This window comes from Anas platyrhynchos, chromosome 1, assembly GCF_047663525.1.
Source record: "Anas platyrhynchos isolate ZD024472 breed Pekin duck chromosome 1, IASCAAS_PekinDuck_T2T, whole genome shotgun sequence".
Classification (NCBI taxonomy): domain Eukaryota; kingdom Metazoa; phylum Chordata; class Aves; order Anseriformes; family Anatidae; genus Anas; species Anas platyrhynchos.
Genome location: NC_092587.1, coordinates 122,684,829 through 122,700,550, shown reverse-complemented (window position 1 = coordinate 122,700,550; position 15,722 = coordinate 122,684,829). Strand labels below are relative to the sequence as shown.

Below are 15,722 nucleotides of genomic sequence, written 5' to 3'. Positions count from 1 at the left end.
CGGTCACCGCGGCCCGGGGCACGGCAGGAGGCTCCCCGGGAGCCCCCGGCAGCCCCGGGAGGGATGAGGGAGGGAAGGAGGGAGGGAAGGAGGGAGAGAGGGAGGCAGGCACGGCTCCATCCCCCGCCCCCGGCCCCCGGGAGGACCCGGCCGCGCTTGCTTTTCGCGGCAGAGCGGAGCGCGGCGAGCAAACTGCCGCTCCGCGCAGGGCAAGAAAAATGGGTTTTTAATAGGAAAGGTCCGCGTGCTTGGCAGCCGGCCACCGCGGCCGGGAAATAAACAAACAGAGCGGCTGCGAGTTCAGGTCGGAGCGCAGGAGTTGCGCTCCCGGCGAGAGGAGCCCGCGGGGGCGCGCACGGAGCCACCGCCGCCCCCGGGGGCAAGAGCGCAGGGACCCCGCGGCCCCGGGCCGGGGGGAGAACCGGGGGGAAAAAGGGGGGAGCTGCCTCCGGGCGCCGTGCCACCGTGCTGGCAGCGGGCGGAGGGCCGCTGGCCGCCGTTGTTTATCGCGCCCCGGCGCTGCTGCACGCATAACCGCGCCCGGGGCGGCCCCGGGGAGGAGCGCCGGCACGGAGCTGCTCCCGGGGGGGGGACCCCGCTGCTAGCCCCGGGCCCCCGCTCCGCCTCGGGGCCGGCCAGGGCTCGGTGGGGCCGGGCAGGGCTCGGCGGGGCCGGCCCCGGTGGCCGCACGCTGGGGGCGCCGCGCTCCTGCTGCACGCTCCGGGCTCGGTGCCGAGCTCGCCCGGGTGCCGCGTATCAGCCTCCCGCTGCCTCCTGCTCTCCTCGCCGGCTGCGGGTTTCGCAGAGCTTTCCACTGCCCGCGGGCCCACGGGGGGCGAGAGGTGGCCGCCGAGCTGGGCAGGGGGCTGCGCGGCACCGCAGCCCGGCAGGGAGGGCTCGCCGTGGCCAGGCGCGGTGGGGTGGCTGCCTCCCTGCCAAGCTGGGCTGGGGGGCTGTGGGGAGAGGGACTGGGCTGGTGTGCCCTCGGGAGAGGAGGGCAAAGTGGCTGGGGTCTGTGGGCCAGAGCATGAGAGCCGAGAGCGAAGTCCAAGTGCAGGCTCCAGCCAGCCTTGGGAAGGCAGACGGGAGAGCTGGGGGCGAGGCCGGGAACCTTGGCCCCACGGTGGGGCTAAGCCTGCGGTCAGAGCCCTCTCCCGGGGCACTGGGGGCAGCGGAGCAGCAGGGGAGCGTGGCCTGCGCTACGGCCTTGGCACACCGGGAGGAGGCACGGGGACGAGCCACGCACCCGAAGGACCCGCAAACCGTGGCCTGGACCCCCACAGAGGACAGGGCTGCAAACCCACCATCTCCACGAGCAAACCCCAGCTGTGCTGTGCTCCCAGCAGAGCGTGTGGCTCCTTGCCCTGGCTGTGCCTTGCTCAGCAGCCCGCAGCTTCTCGGGCCAGCGGCGCACAGGGCAGGCAGCACGCCGTGGGCCCCCCGAGGAGAGCCCCGCTCCTCTCCTCACCCTTATCTCCTGTCCACACCTCGGCGGGGAGCAGAGCAGCCCCTCCGTCCCCTCCCCGGAGCTCCAGGCTCGCAGCTGGGCGCCGAGACAACGGCGGGTGCAGGCGGGACGGCGGCGGCTGTCGGCCGTGCTCCCGCTCCTCGCCGCCGCCCTGGCAGCTGCCAGCTTTTTGGCAGGCAGGAGAAGCCCTGCGAGGGGTCACGGGGAGAGGCTGAATAGCGCGAGGGGCCGGGGGAGAGGAGAGAGCATCGCTGCCGAGCCGGGGAGAGCGGGGACAGGCCAGGAGCCTGGGGGGAAAAAAAAATAAAAATAAAAAAAAAAAAAGGGAAAAGGAGAGGTGCAAAGGAGCGAGGGGGAGGAAGGCGGCAGCCAGCAAAGCGCTGGCTTGGCAGCGTGCCGAGGAGCTGGGGCACGCTGCAGCCCTGAGAGCCAGCCGGGGAAGGGCCGGCCCAGAAGCCGCTTGAACAGGGCGAAGCCTCTGTCCTCCAGACCCGGCGTGACCCACGGCTTAAAAACTGCGGCTGGCTCCCCCCTTCCAGCGGCGGGACCGGGACGTACCTGCGGGGAAGTCCCTGCCTCTCAGCCTCCCGTCCCATTATGCTCGTGCAGCCTAATCCCCGTGCTGTGACCTACAGCAGCGCTCTGATTTATTTTTAATGCGTTCCGATTCCTGTTCCGTTGTCGAGAGATGCATTGAGATTCATTTTCCATCCCCTGCTTTCCAGGCTCCTGTTCTGCTGGCAGGACCCACCGATAGAGTTTAATTCGATTTGATATGATTTAATGAGCACCTTTATCTTTTGTTTTTAGCAGGAGGATTAAGAAGACGACGGCATTCGGCTTTTGCTAAATCAGACACGTTTCCCACCGAAATCCTATCTGGTGACACACACTCACTGTAACATTTCATTAACAACCCCCTTGATATATTGATTTTTAATATTTGTATTAAATGTTGTGTAAAATTGAACTCAGGCGTTAGAAGAGATTGTGCAAGTCACAAGACATGACTCCTACTTAATTGTTATTATTATTTATTTTTTTTTTTTTCGGTCCTGGAACAACAGTTGGAAAGAGGCCAGGAGGAAGAAGAAGAAAAAATACATTGAAAAAATAATAATTAAAAAAAAATATCTCCCCGGGGAGGTGTGTGTGTGTGGGGGGGTTGGAATTAAGGGCTGTGCTCGGAAAAGAGCGGAGGGGATGAGGAGAAAGCTCAAACCGCCTTAGGATTGCGGCGGCGGGGCCGGGCTGCCCGCTGCCCCCCGACCCCCCCAGCCCCCCGGGACCCCCCCGGGGCCGCCCCCTCCCTCCCCAGCGCCCCCGACCGCTGCCGCCCGGCCCCGGGGCTCCCACCCCCGGCGCTCCCGGCTGGCTCCGTGCGCGTTGCCTCCCTCCTTCTCTCCCTCCCCGCCGCTCCATATGGTTTCTCCCCTCCTCCTCCTCCCCTGCTCCCCCCTCCATGTTGTCTCCGTGCCTCTCCCCTCTCCATGTTCCCCCGGGGAGCGCTTCCCCGCCGCGGCGGGCACGGGGCACGCACGGTGCCCCCCCCCGGAGGGATGCTTGCGGGGCTCTGCAGAGCTCGTGGGGGGGGGACGAGGGCAACTAGGGAGGGCTGGGGGGCAACATGGGCCCTGGGGGCGAGGAGAGGTGCCGGCCAAAGCTCCCGGCCGGAGTTTCCCAGCGTGCGGGAGAGGAGCTCGGAGAAGTTGAGCTCCCCCACGCTTCCCCCCTCCGCGTTTTCCCTCTCCTCAATCCTCCCCCCCCCCCCCTCCCCGCCCTCTCTCCTCCCCCCAGGAATACGAGGCATTCAGAGATCAACATAATTCACCTGCATCAAAAAACTCGCGAGCTATAAACTAGCGGCTGATCCTCCGCTTAGACTAGTGTTTAGCCCTTCATGCATCATGAGTGTCAAATAAATGCCTGATTGAGGCCCTCAGCGGAGGAATTAGCTTTCCTTCTGCTGGAAATGCATAATAGAGAAAGTGCTGAGGCATCCTCCCCGGAGTTAGCACGGGCTCGGCTGCCTGCGCTCCTCCTCGCAGCTTTCCCCCCCCCCGGCTCCGTCCCCCAGCCCCCCGATAGCCCCGCAGCCCTCCCGCTGAGCGCTCCCCGGAGCTGCCCAGGACCCCCGGGACCGGGCTGGGAGCTCAGGAGCGAGATGGGTTGGGGTAGGGAGTGGGATTTTCCCCCCGACGTGTCTCTTGGCCACCTTCCCCAGCCCCCGGCCTCATCCTGCCGGCCGGTGGCGAGGTGCGGAGCCGGGGCTCGCTGCGGCGCACGGGTTGCAGATGTGCCTTCAGGCCCCGGCGCCTACAGTTTAAAAATTAAAAATAATTTAAAAAAATAATAATAATTAAAAAAATAATTATAAAAATAATAAAAATAAAAAGCGCCCGGCCCGACCATGCACCAGTGACCCGCAATTTCCCCTCCTTCGCAAGCTGAAATACGGCCAAAGTGTCTCCAAGTGAACTCGGGGGCTGGGGACGGGGGCGGGGGGGAGAGGTTAGGGGGGGGATTGGGGAGGGGAAGGGTGGGAGGGGGGGGGGGAGGAGGAGGAGGAAACCGCTCCGGGTTGAGCTCCCTGTGTCAAGTTTCATCCCCTCCTGACATTTTCTGGCGGCGAGCCAAAGTCCCTGAAAATGGAAAATTGGGGAAGGGCGGGCGGGGAAAGGGGGGAGAGGGGAGGAGGGGGGGGGTTGGGGGAGAGCTGCCCGGAGCCGTCGGCGGAGCGGCGGCGAAGCGAGAGAGAGGCGGGGGGGGGGGGTGAGGGAGGGGGGGGGCGAGGCGGCGGAGCGGGGCGCGGGGCATCTCCGATCCGATCCGATCCGGGAGGCGAGCGGAGAAGCCGCCGGTCGCTGCCTTTGTTGCCGGCGGGCGCTGCGGGAAGCGGAGCCCGGGCTGGGGGCAGCGATGAGCTAGGCACCTCGCAGCGGGTGGACGCGGTGGCAGGTCGGTGGCGCTCCCTTCCGCGGGACTTCCCCTCGTTCACCCTCACCCTCGGCTCTCCCCGGGGCTGCTGACGACCCCCCCGGCCCCCCCCAGCGCTCCCGGATCCCCCCCTTCCCCTCCCTCCCACCCGCCCGCAGGCGGCTCGGCGCGGCGGGGCTCGGCGCGGAGCCCCGCGGGGGGAGAAAAGTCCGTGCCGGAGCACTCGGGGAGGGCTGCGGCTTTGCCAGGAGGGCTCTCAGCTCCGGCTCTTTTGTCTGGAGCCTTCTCCTGCTCCCCCCGGCCAGGAGCCCCCGGGGAAGCGCCGGGGAGTCCCGCGCTGTCGCCGCGGGTGGCACCGCTCCGACCCCCTCCGGCGGCTCCCGGCTGGCTTTTAGGGGGGCTCCCCCCTCGTGTCGGCCCCTTCCACGCTCGCAGCAGCCCGCCTCGTTATTTGCCGGCTCTGCCAGGTGCCGGCCGGACAGACGGACAAAGGAGGGAGCCCGGCTTGCCTCCGGGGCGCTGCCGGCTCCCGGGGGGGGGGCTGGGGCAAGGCTCCCGAGCGCGTCTCCGTCTCGGCGCTCGCATCTCGGCGCGCTGCGCTCCGAGGCGCTTGTTTTCCCTTTCCACTTGTTTGTCTCCTGCTCGCCTCGTAAACTGCCGCGTGATTTATTACCTAGGCTAAGTGCTTAATTTGCGAATATGAAACAGATTAAAAGGAGAGCGGCGGATTTTTAGCAGGCAGGCCAAAGCGCAGCTGTTTCGAGTTTGGAGGCATCGCCGGCAGCGGCCCGGCCTCGGGGATCCCCGCGGCTGCCGTGGGCCGGCCGCGTCCACGCGTGGCTGCGTGGGACGGGAGGGGAGGGAAAAAGGGGGGCGACCCCGGCCACCGAGGCGACCCCGGGGGCCCCGGCCCTCGTCCCCGCAGCCACCGGGGGCCGGCTCCGGAGGCCGAGGGCCCGGCGAGGCGCGCAGGGGGTTAACGACGGCTCTGCCCTCTCCTTCAAAGGACTCACTCGAGATAGAGTAAATACGGCCGGGGAGGGGTGGGGGGGCTGCTCAGGCCACATGATGCAAAAGTAAGACAAGCGCACTCCGGAGAACAAAGGCTTCCTACCCCCTTCCTCCCCCTCCCCTCCCCCCCCCCCCCCCAAATCTGTCTTAATTCTGCAAGTAAACTTGAGCGGCTATAAAACAAAGAGGGACGAGGGAACTTAGGGCCAAGGGACGAGCAAAAGAAATAGCTTGGATGCAGCCCTCGCCTCCTTCCCGTAGCCCCCTGCCCTCGGCCAGGCGGGACGTCGCGGGATGTCCCCACCGCAGGGGCCGGGGTCGGGGTGGCAGCAGCCGGGGGGACGCACCGGGTGGCCCCGGGAGCACCGTGCCAGTGTCACCTCGTGCCAGTGTCACCTCGCAGGCCGGCTGCTTTCACACTTGTTACCAGCCCCCGAGGGTGATTGCCAGCCCCAGCGCTGCTGCCTCGCTCCCTCAGCCCCCCAGGAAGGTTTAACGCACCGGGGGGCTGAGGGGAGCCGGGGGGAGCACCAAGCTGGCAGTCCATGCTGCTGAGCAGACGGCGAGGCCCTCTGAGCACAAAACACCGCTCCTGAAGCTCAAAAGCCAGAGGGAGGCAGGAACCCGTAACCTGCCCCGTGCCTCGGAGCGCTGCTTTGGAGCAGTGAGTGCGAGCACTGTGTCATCCCCGGCAGAGCAGAGCGGAGCAGACAGCGCTGGCGAGGAGGAAAGTGACTCATGTGCCCTTGCTGCACCTCGAGCGGTTGCTCTGGTGCTGCAGACGTGGCCGGTGTCAGAGCTGTGCAGGGAGTGGGAGATGGGGACAGGCCCCGGCCGGAGCACGGGGACCTGGGGTGCTGATGGCACGGGGCTGAGCCTTGGGCTGCTGGGGGTGGGAGGGCAAAAGGGCACACACGCGGCATTCAGAAAGTGCGTGAAGGTCTCGGGGTGATTCTTGTCAATACATGTGTGTCTCTGCAACTGTTTGGGGTTGGTTTGAGGCAAGGTTCTTCCCTATTTGGGGAGATGTTCGTGGCAAGCCGTGCGGGAACGTGTTTACCGAGGGCCTGATGGGGTTTGTGTAGAGCTGCCACGTCCCACAAGGGTGGTGTACGCCCGTGACAGGCGAGGTGTCACACAGGTGTTAGACACCACTTCTCTTTGTAGCCCTGGGCCTCCCTGTTCACGGGCTGGAGCTAGGAGCAACACCTTGGAGCAAGGTGGGGAGCGGTAGCCAAAGGATGGCCCCGGGGTGTCCTCACCTCCCTGCCGGTTCCGCACAGGGCTGCTCTCTTGCCAGGTACCTGCAGCATCTTTGGAGAGAGAAAAACAAGGGTTTGTGTCACAGTGCTTTTCCCTGGAAGCGGGATACGCAACGAGAGGCAGAAAAAAGGACAGTGGCAGTGGAAAAGGAAAAAAAAAAATAAACCCATTTCCAACTTCGTGGCTTGGCCTTTGCAGTCATCCCTACCTCGGGGAGGGCTGTGGACACAGCACTAAGCCTCGGTTACACTGCTGAAATTCACCACGCTAAAAGTCACCTGGTCCCTTGAGCACTCTTGTAAAGCACTCCAGGTCCCCATAGAAAATGGTTTGCGTGTGCTTAAAACTATGTGAATTGGATTTGCTTCCAACAGTGCATAATGCCAGTTTCAGCCTGATCCTGTCTGGCTTTCACTGAATTAATGCCTGGATGGATCTAAGTCCAAACGTCTAAGACCAAAGTGGTTCAGATAGTCCTCCTGCTGCTGTCCCTTGATGCCCCGAAGGCATTTTAAAATCTCCTTGGAAGTGCTCTTACGGGGTGATTGCTAAGCCTCAGAAACAAAACAGCCGAGAGTGCTGCTAAAGCAGAAGGGGCGAACCCTGATGGCTCCGAGCAGCCAGCGGGGACCCTGCAAGGTAGGCAAGCAGCGGCAGAGGGGAGAAATTTGGGGCTAGGGTAAGGCTCAGGATGTGAGAAGAGAGAAGTGGGGAAAGCAACATGCTACCTTGGAGGCGTGGGGCAAATTTCGTGGTATTTTATCGCTCCGGGTTCGCAAGTACTGAGTTACCTGACAGCAGTTTTACTGTGCTGGGAGCCGTGTGTGCACAGAGGGAGGATTGTTCCTGCCCGCCCAAGTAAGGGAAGCCAAACTGCAAAATGTACGATTGGGGATGAGAAGGAGAGATGCGCTGGTGGCACACGGAGGCAGGCGAGGTCCTAGCTCCATCCGAGGGCTTGTTGGCCACGGCTCCTGGAAGCCACCGCTCCCCGAGCCCGTGTCCTGCCGTCAGAGGAGAACAGTGCGTGTTTGTGTGCGGGTGTTCATGTGAATGTAATTTTGTTTCTACATAATGTGGATTATCTTTCTTTTAGGGGCAAATCCGTTCGGGGGTTTAGATAAAAAAGAGAAATCCTGCAGCCTTTCCCTCGCGGGGAAAGCGCATGTCTTCCATTGCTTCCTCCGATTCTTTTTTTTTCCAAACGGTCCCCCAAAACCCTTTTTTTCTGGCTCAGCATCACACCTCGAGAGCCTCCTGCTCTCCAAGCAAGGCACTCGCACACGGGAGCTGGGGGGGAGCTTAGGGGCAAGGTGCAAAATTACCCTCCCGCGGTTCTCATCTCCCAGGCGAGGGCCAGGCGGGCTCTGCAGACGCTGTTGGTCTGCTGGCTCGGTTCATTTCAAAAATAAGTTTGGGTGCCGATTGCTTCGCCTCGGAGAGGGAAGCGCCGGGTGTTTTTGCAAGTGAAGAGCGAGGTGAGCGCCTTATGGGAGGTGTGCCTCACGTAGCCGTGGAGAGAGGGCTGAAATGAGGCATTCATTCAGCACCAGGCCTCCGCGCGGCAATGAGTGAGACCCGTGGTGAAAGAAAAGGGCCTGAACATCTGTATTTGCCCAGTGGCACCGGCACCAGCCAGCTTGTGGAGAGGAGCAGACGTGCGGGTGTGAGGCCCAGTTGGGACTGCTGGGTCCCTGGTGCTTTTTAAAAGGAAATAATAGCTCGTGGGGGAACCCTTTCTCGTGGCCTTGGCTCCCGTGACCCCCCTCTGATGTATGATATTTAAACAAGGAAATGTCAATATTGGTTTTCCACATCCAGCCCCGCACTGCTCTCCGTGAAAGCTAATGACAAAATCCTCGGGGAGTTAGAGGAGAGCAGACCCCAAAACAGGCACTTAGACCCAAAACCCGGCCGGCTGAGGCAGCCTGCAAGAAAGAGCAGGTCGTAGCGAGCAGCCGGGCAGCGTGCCCTCTTTGCGGGTAAATTAGGGGGAAGGGAAGCAGTCCTGTCGTGCCCTACACCTTGCCTCAAAGCTGTGGGTCTGGTGCTGTGACCGATTATAATTTTTAAAATTATAAATCGCATTTTGGTACAGCGAGTGAGGGTAACGCGCCGCTCACCGGAATTACGTGCAGCTCCAGGGTGCTTGGTTGTAACAAAGGTGACTTCTCCGCGTTCCCTTTTCCACCGTCGGGGCTAATTGGGGTTTGATCTGAACCTGGTGGCTGTCTGGCGGTGCTTCCCAAAGGGAGCGGTGCCGGCTGTATGAGAAGCTGCCCAGAAACGGGGCCATCGTAGATGTCTTCTGACACGCGTGTCCTCTGAGGTAGGAAAGTGTAAGTCATAGGAAGAGAGGGCCAGCGCGGCTGACTCATAGCAAAACGAGGGCACGTGGGAAGTATAAACGAAGGGAGGGCTGCTACTAGCAGGACGTGGAGGCTGTGCCGTGTGTCATGGGAAAAATAATTTTATAGTGGATAATTTCAGCTTCAAGGGGCAGGTGTGGTGCCACGGCACGGCACAGAACGTGAGTCAGGGCACACGCACCAAAGCGGCTCGATTTAGCCCGTGCTGCCCTCGTCTTGGTGGTGGTTTGTGCAAACCGGGCCTCTCTGGGTGTTGCAGCAGCAGCTTCGAGGTCCTCTGATGTAACAGGGACTTCGCCATAGCTCACCCCGGGGCAAGAAGCAGAGCTGCACGGGCTTTGCGCTGCGTCGGCACCATGTCCCTGGAGGCAGTAGCGGAATAAATGGGGTAAGAGCCCCTTAATCGGCTCTGTGCACGGGGAGAACGACTCCCGTATGGGAACACCTTTCCTAAGCAGGTCACGGCTGCCTTCCTACTCGAAGGTGGACTCACTCTGCTCACTCAGGCTCCAGCATGTGCTGCCACCTTCCATTTTCAAGATCGTGTCTGTCCTCAGTGATTTTCTGCTTGTGATGGTACAAATGATGTGGGGAGAGATCCTTGGCGCACAGACTGCTTCTCCCTCCTTATACGAGTCCTAGGACGATGAAGCCCTAGCTCTGGCTGAGGTTTTTAGGAGTCCCTCTCACACAAATAACTCCGGGCAGCTCCGCCACAGCTCGGGCCACCTCTTGTGCAGAACAGAGTCTGGGCTTGCAGCACCTGGTGAGATGGTAGAGAAGTTTGCACACAGCGTTTCGTGTGAGGCCCCAGGCGTAGCTGGAGAAGATCAGAGATCAGGAAGGCACTGGGGCAGCGCAGTCAATTCTTCTGTAACACACGGACCTTGGTCCCTCCACGATCCTGCCGTTCCAGGCTGCATTTGCACGGCTAGGCTATCCCAGGAGCTGAGAAAGCTTGGAAAATGGATGGGCATTGCCAGGATGGGCAGAGGAAGGACAGCTCCTAGTTCTTTATCAGTGGCCATGCTTCCGCTGGTATCTGGTGGGACAGCTGTACCCTACATATAGTACGTCCCTCAGAGCAGACACTCATGTGAAAGGGAATGGGCTCGGGTGTGAGAGCAGTGGCTGAAGAAGCTCTAACAGAGGCTGTTTCTGATCTACCTGGGGAGGAGCGACTCCAAACTGAGACCCACCACGGCCTTTGAAAGGGCTGAACTACCCCCAGCCTCGTGGGAGCTTAACGGGGGGCTTCGGCGCTGCAGGAGGGGAAGAGGCACAAGAGGGAACGGTGCAGCAGGGCTCTGCGCACGCCCCTCTCTGATAGAGCACAGCCAGGGTTGGTGCCGTTGTAAGAATATGCAGCAGTTGCTTCTTGCAGACAAAAGAAAAAATATGAGGCTCTGCTGAAGGCGAGGGCTGATGAAGCACCGAAAAAGCCCTCGCTAGAGAAACGAAGCTGGCTCTGCAGTTTGGTCCAGCGCTGCTCAGCGTTGTGAATTTGATGAACAACACTAGTCTGCATGAAGACAGGCGGCTTTTTAAATGGGCTTTTAATAAAGTTGGTGTTGCTAAGGCCATCTATAAAGGTAATCCGCACAGGATTTTAAACAAGTAAACTTAATGATGCTATTAACGCTTATGATTTGAGCGAGACCTTTACGGGAATGCTGCGCCCAGGTCTGTTGTGGTGTTTGCATGTCAAAAGCACACGGGCGAATTAATGTGGGATCGGAAAAGAGCTCCAGAAGTGATTCAAGGCCTGGGAATCACATCTTATTGCATAAGACGAAAGAAATCCCATCTATTAATTTATCCAAGAGGAGGCTATGACTTGGTTTGATCACAGTCCTTAAGTGCCCTAAGTGTCTCTATGGGGAGATTTCTGATAGCAGAGATCTCTTTAATGTGGCAGACAAAGGCATAATGAGATCCTATTTCGGAAAAATGAAGCTCTATGAATTCTGAGCAGAACCAGGGGCATTTTTCTAAAAACAGTGAGGGACACAACCACTGGAACGACCGAGGCAGGCGGCGGGGCTTCTGTTACTTAAAAGTCTTCAGAGCAAGATTGGATGCCAGGCTAAAAGCTCAGCCAGAATTTATGAGTCTGATACAAGAATGTCTGGCTGAAATTCACTGGCCCATGATATGTAGCGGGTCAGAGCAGCTGATCATAACAGTCCTTTCTTGGTTTAAAAATCTATGAATTTGGTATTTCAAGTCTCCTGAGCCCTGATATAACTGGAGGTCTTGAAGAAATGCATTATAAGCCGTCATCATTTAATTGTAAGCAAGCAGGGGTATTGGGTATTGCCTTTTTTTTTTTTTTTTCCTTCATTAAAAGAACTTCTTTTCCAAGTGTTTGTTAGGCACCAGAGTTAAGCAGCTTGTTAACAAACATGACAACATTTTTTAAGCAGTTTGACTAATTCTTCTTCCATTTGCTCAGCTTTGTTTTGCAGTGGCACGGTTTCAGTACCACAGTTGTCTGTACCAATGGTTGGCCAGGCGCAATCTGAATTCCAGCAAAACAGAATAGGCAGCCTACGTAGGACAAGGATGCTCCCCTTATTCTGTACCCTCCTTTAAACGCACCCCTTCCCGTCACAGGTATGTTATAGGCTTTCTCTTTCTGTGCGGACAGAGCTGGGAAGGAGCACATCCATTTTCGCCCCTGGTGCGGATGGGTCTCCATCGCCCATCCAGGCGAGCGTTTGGCCTGCAGAGCTCGTTGGAATGAACGGCAGGGGAAGGGAAAAGGAGCCCCCTCGTATTCCTCCTGTTCCTGAAATTAACCTCCTCGAGGCTTCATAAAATGGCCTCCGGCGAATGGCCAGAATATCCTCCTCACGCCGGGGGAGTAGTTTCCAAGACAGCGCAAACTTTCTCAATATCTCTTAGAAGGAAAGGGGGGGGGAGGAGGGAAACGCCACGGAACAAACAAACAGCACAAACCAACCAGCCTGAAACGGCAACAAAACGACCCAAAATAAACAGCCGTGGCTCTCGGGAGTCCCGAAAAGCCCGTCCCCGGCTGCGTGGCCGTGCAGCCCCCGCGGTGCGCTCAGTGCCTCGTTAATCGCGGCTGCCAGAAACGAAAGGAGAGGTGGTAACGAGCGCAACAAAAGATGGAGTTTAAAGTCCCCCGGGGACCGAGCTCTTGGCGTCGAAGGGGGGGGTGGGGGGCGCTTCCTTCCTCCCCCTCTCTTCTCCTGCCTGCTCTTCCTCGGAGCCCCGCGGGGTTTATTTTGGGGTCTCCGTGGGACCGAGCCGAGGCTCGGGGGGGTGAACCCCGAGCGGGGCACGACCCCGTCGGCTGCACAAGCCTCGGGAACGCGCCTGGGCGCGCCATGACAACCCGCAGCCCCGGCTGCTCCCGATCCCGCAGCATCCCTGCCCCGGGGCTGGGGTCTTTGGGGGCCGGGGTCCTTGGGGTCGGGGGCCCTGGGGTCACGGTCCCTGGGGCAGGGGTCCCTGGGGTCGCCCCCCGCCGTGCCCGGGAGCCCCTGGCTTCCCGTTTCGCCACGTTTGGGGAACGCCGGGCTCGGGAGGCGAAGCCCGCAGCGGGCAACAAAAGGGGATGAAAGGAGCTCGGCGGTTCACTTGCCGTGTCCGAGAGGCATTTTCGTGCTCCGGAGCGCGGAGGGCTCATCCTGAGGAAGTTCAGATCAAAGGGGACAGCAGCCCGGACATTTGCATAATTGCCGGATTTCGGAGCGCGGCCGGGCGAGCGTTTGGCTGCCGAGCCCGGGCACCGCACCGGGGGCTGCCCCTCGCCTCGCCCGGGGCGCGGCACGGGGGGGGGGGGACCCCCGGTGGTTCCCCGGGGGGTGGCGGTGGGGAGGGGGTCCCCGCCCCGACCCGGCGACATCTGCGGCGCGTCCCCTCCCCGGGGCGGCTGGCGGGGGGCTCCCGGCCCCGCGGCTCGCCCCGCCGCAGGCGAGCGGGGATAAAGGGATTAAAGGGCACGGCAGGCTCGCACAGCCGGCCGGGGAGGCACCTCGCAGATCCGCGGGTCCCCCGACCCTCCCCGGCTGCCCCCGGGCACTTCCCCCGGTGACACCGGGCGGCGCCGGCCCCATTGTTCCCATAAGCGCCGTGCTGGGGGCGCTGGGGCTCGCCCCGCTCCGTGCCGGGCGGGGATGCCCGGGGACACCGTTTTCAGCCATTTTAGAGCTGAAAACGCCGGCGGCTCTCGGCAGCGGGGAGGGCCGGGCTGGGGGGGCTGCCCCAGCCCCAAGCAGGGGTGCAACCGAGCCCCGGCCCTAGCGGAGCCGCCAGCCCGGTGCAGCCTCCCCGGGGAGAGGGGGCTCGTCCCGCACGGCTTGGCCCCGATGGCCAGCGGGGAACCGAGGAGGGCAGGGAGCAGGCAGCGCTCCTGTTTGCTTTGCTGTCGCTTCGGCTCTTATCATGCGCCTTGTCACTCATAAGCGACCTCTCCCCGTCCCCTCCCCCCGGCCCCCGCCGCCTCCCCCCCGGGGTCAGTGGGGAAGAGGCCGGGAATCCAGCTGGGAAGGGAGACGGGGGGGAAGAGGGGTCGCAGGGAGACGCGGCTGGGGCGGGGGGGATGAAAGCAGCTGCGCGCAGAACAAAGGTGCTGGAGGGTGGCTTTTGGTGCTGGAGCAGAACCTCGTAAATGGGAGATTTCCGTTCGCAAGACTCCGCTTGCACAGTTTCTGTCCTGCCCTTGAACTGACAGGCGAATATCTGCATCGCAACCAGAAAGTAAATCACACCGAGCCCGGCTCGGGGAGGGCGCGCGCAACGCTCCCCGCCGTTGCTAAGTGCTAAAAAGTGGGAGCTTTCCTCCTTCCCAGCGCAGCCCCGCTTCCCCCATCCAATATTTACTTTGGGAGCCCGGAGAAATGCGTTCGGTGTTTATTGCGGAGAGCGCCGGGGCGAGCTGGCGTTTGCGTGATGAGGAGCGAGCGGAGGAGCGGCCGTGGTGCGGAATATCAAAGCCAGGCCGCCTTGGCAGGGCTCCCAGGCAGGGCTTTACTGGCACCCGCGGGATTCCACGGGGCAGGGCGAGCGCGGCCCGGGCGGCGGCGGCTGCCTCTCCCCGCTCCCTGCTCCCCGCTCCCCGCTCCCACCACCGCTGCCCCGGGGAACCAGGAGCCACCAGCCCCTGGTGGGAGGCGCACCAGCCCCAGCAAATGTCAGTCCTGCTGTTTTCTGCGTGTTTCAGAACCGCGGGGTGCTCGCTCCTGCTGGTGCTCCCAGCTCCGGGAGGTTGTGCCTGCACGCTCGGCGCTTGGCCAAGTCAGCTGCGGCCAGCCTGGCGGTGCTGCGACGTGTGGTCATGGTCACACCCGGGGAGAAAAGCACCCACCGTGGCCCTCAGAGAGCAGACAAAGGTCTGGGCGGTGAGCCCTGTGGCCCGCCGGCCCTGTTAATGTTCAATCTGGAGCTGGAGAGCGGGCGGAGATCGGCCTCGCTGCTCGGCCCCACGCAGGGGGTGCCGACCCCTGCCCGCGACCCCCGGCCGGGCTGCATGGGGTCCCCGGTGGGTCCCTGCACGATGCACAGCTCCGTCCTGCCCCGCTGGGCTGGCCTCTCCTTGGAAGTTAGGTTGAAATAACATTTGCGTGCGCGTTAATGATTTATTTATGTGGCTAATAACGCTCGCATTCTCGCTGATATTTGTCTAGGCGAAAGACCAGCTGCGAAATGCCCCGCAGCTGTAGCCAGAGCTAGAACAGAGTGCCTTGGAACCAGAAATCAATGCTCCTGAAATGAACAAGTGGACAACTTATTAGGCTCAGTCACTCCACACACCGTCCCTTGATAACGAATAGATGAAGTACGCGCCGGAGGAAGGAGGCGCTGGAGAAAGCCACACGTGCCCGCTCCTTGGCGGCGAGGCAGGGCAATCCCGGGGGCACAGCCGGCCACACGGGCAGCCCCGGGCAGGGCAGGGGCTGCAAGAAGGGGTTAGATGGCGATAAAAGCATCAGGCACCCAGGAGAACGGCTCCACCAGCCATCGCTAAAGGTGTCCGGCTTGCCGGCTCCTCTCCAGAAAGCACGGCAGACAGGTTGGGCCAGCTCCCCGTAGCCGGGGCGTCTCTGCCTAGAAACAGCAGCGCTCCTTTTTGCATTTCCACCGTCCTCGGGGAGGAAAAATTACCTGTCCTCCCGCAATGCAAAGCGCTAGGCAAACAGGAGCGGCGGGCGCGCACCGAGCCGCCGCTGCCACCCTGACCTCCCGGCGGGGAGTCAGCGGCCGGGAATGAGCCGGGGCAGGCGGCAGCAGCCCGCCCAGGACGCGCACAGCGCCCTGCCGGGTGCTCGGCAGCAGCTCGCAACTCGCCGCCGGCTGGGGAAGGTCCGAGCTGGAGCCTGCGGCTCGTTTCCCGAGGCCTCGGTGCATCCCCGGCGAGCAGCGCCCCGGCGCTAAGTGCCATTAGCATAACAGGCACTGAAAGAGGAGAGAGCGGCGCTGAATTTAATTTGCAGGCTTTAAAAAAAAAAAAAACACGGAGGGGGGGGGCGGGGGAGGGAAAAAAAAAACCAACAACTTCACACTTGGAGCGGGCTGGCGAGGAAACGTGGGGAGAGGGGCTGGAGGCTGCCTCGCAGCGGGACCCGGGACCACCTCGGGGGCGCGCAGCTCCGTAAAATACGAGGCCAGGTAAAGCCCAGCGCCGGGAATGCCTCCCGCAGAGC

At 61.7% G+C, this 15,722-nt stretch overlaps 1 protein-coding gene across 1 annotated transcript in view; it reads left to right on the top strand.

The window, feature by feature from the left end:
* Positions 1 to 4,191: 4,191 nt before the first annotated feature.
* The window catches only part of BCOR (BCL6 corepressor), a 72,020-nt gene continuing 60,489 nt past the window's right edge, over positions 4,192 to 15,722 (top strand). The window contains exon 1 of the mRNA XM_038171165.2: positions 4,192 to 4,426. The gene's annotated coding sequence lies outside the window, so the exon portion shown is untranslated. The remainder of the gene's footprint in view (positions 4,427 to 15,722) is intronic.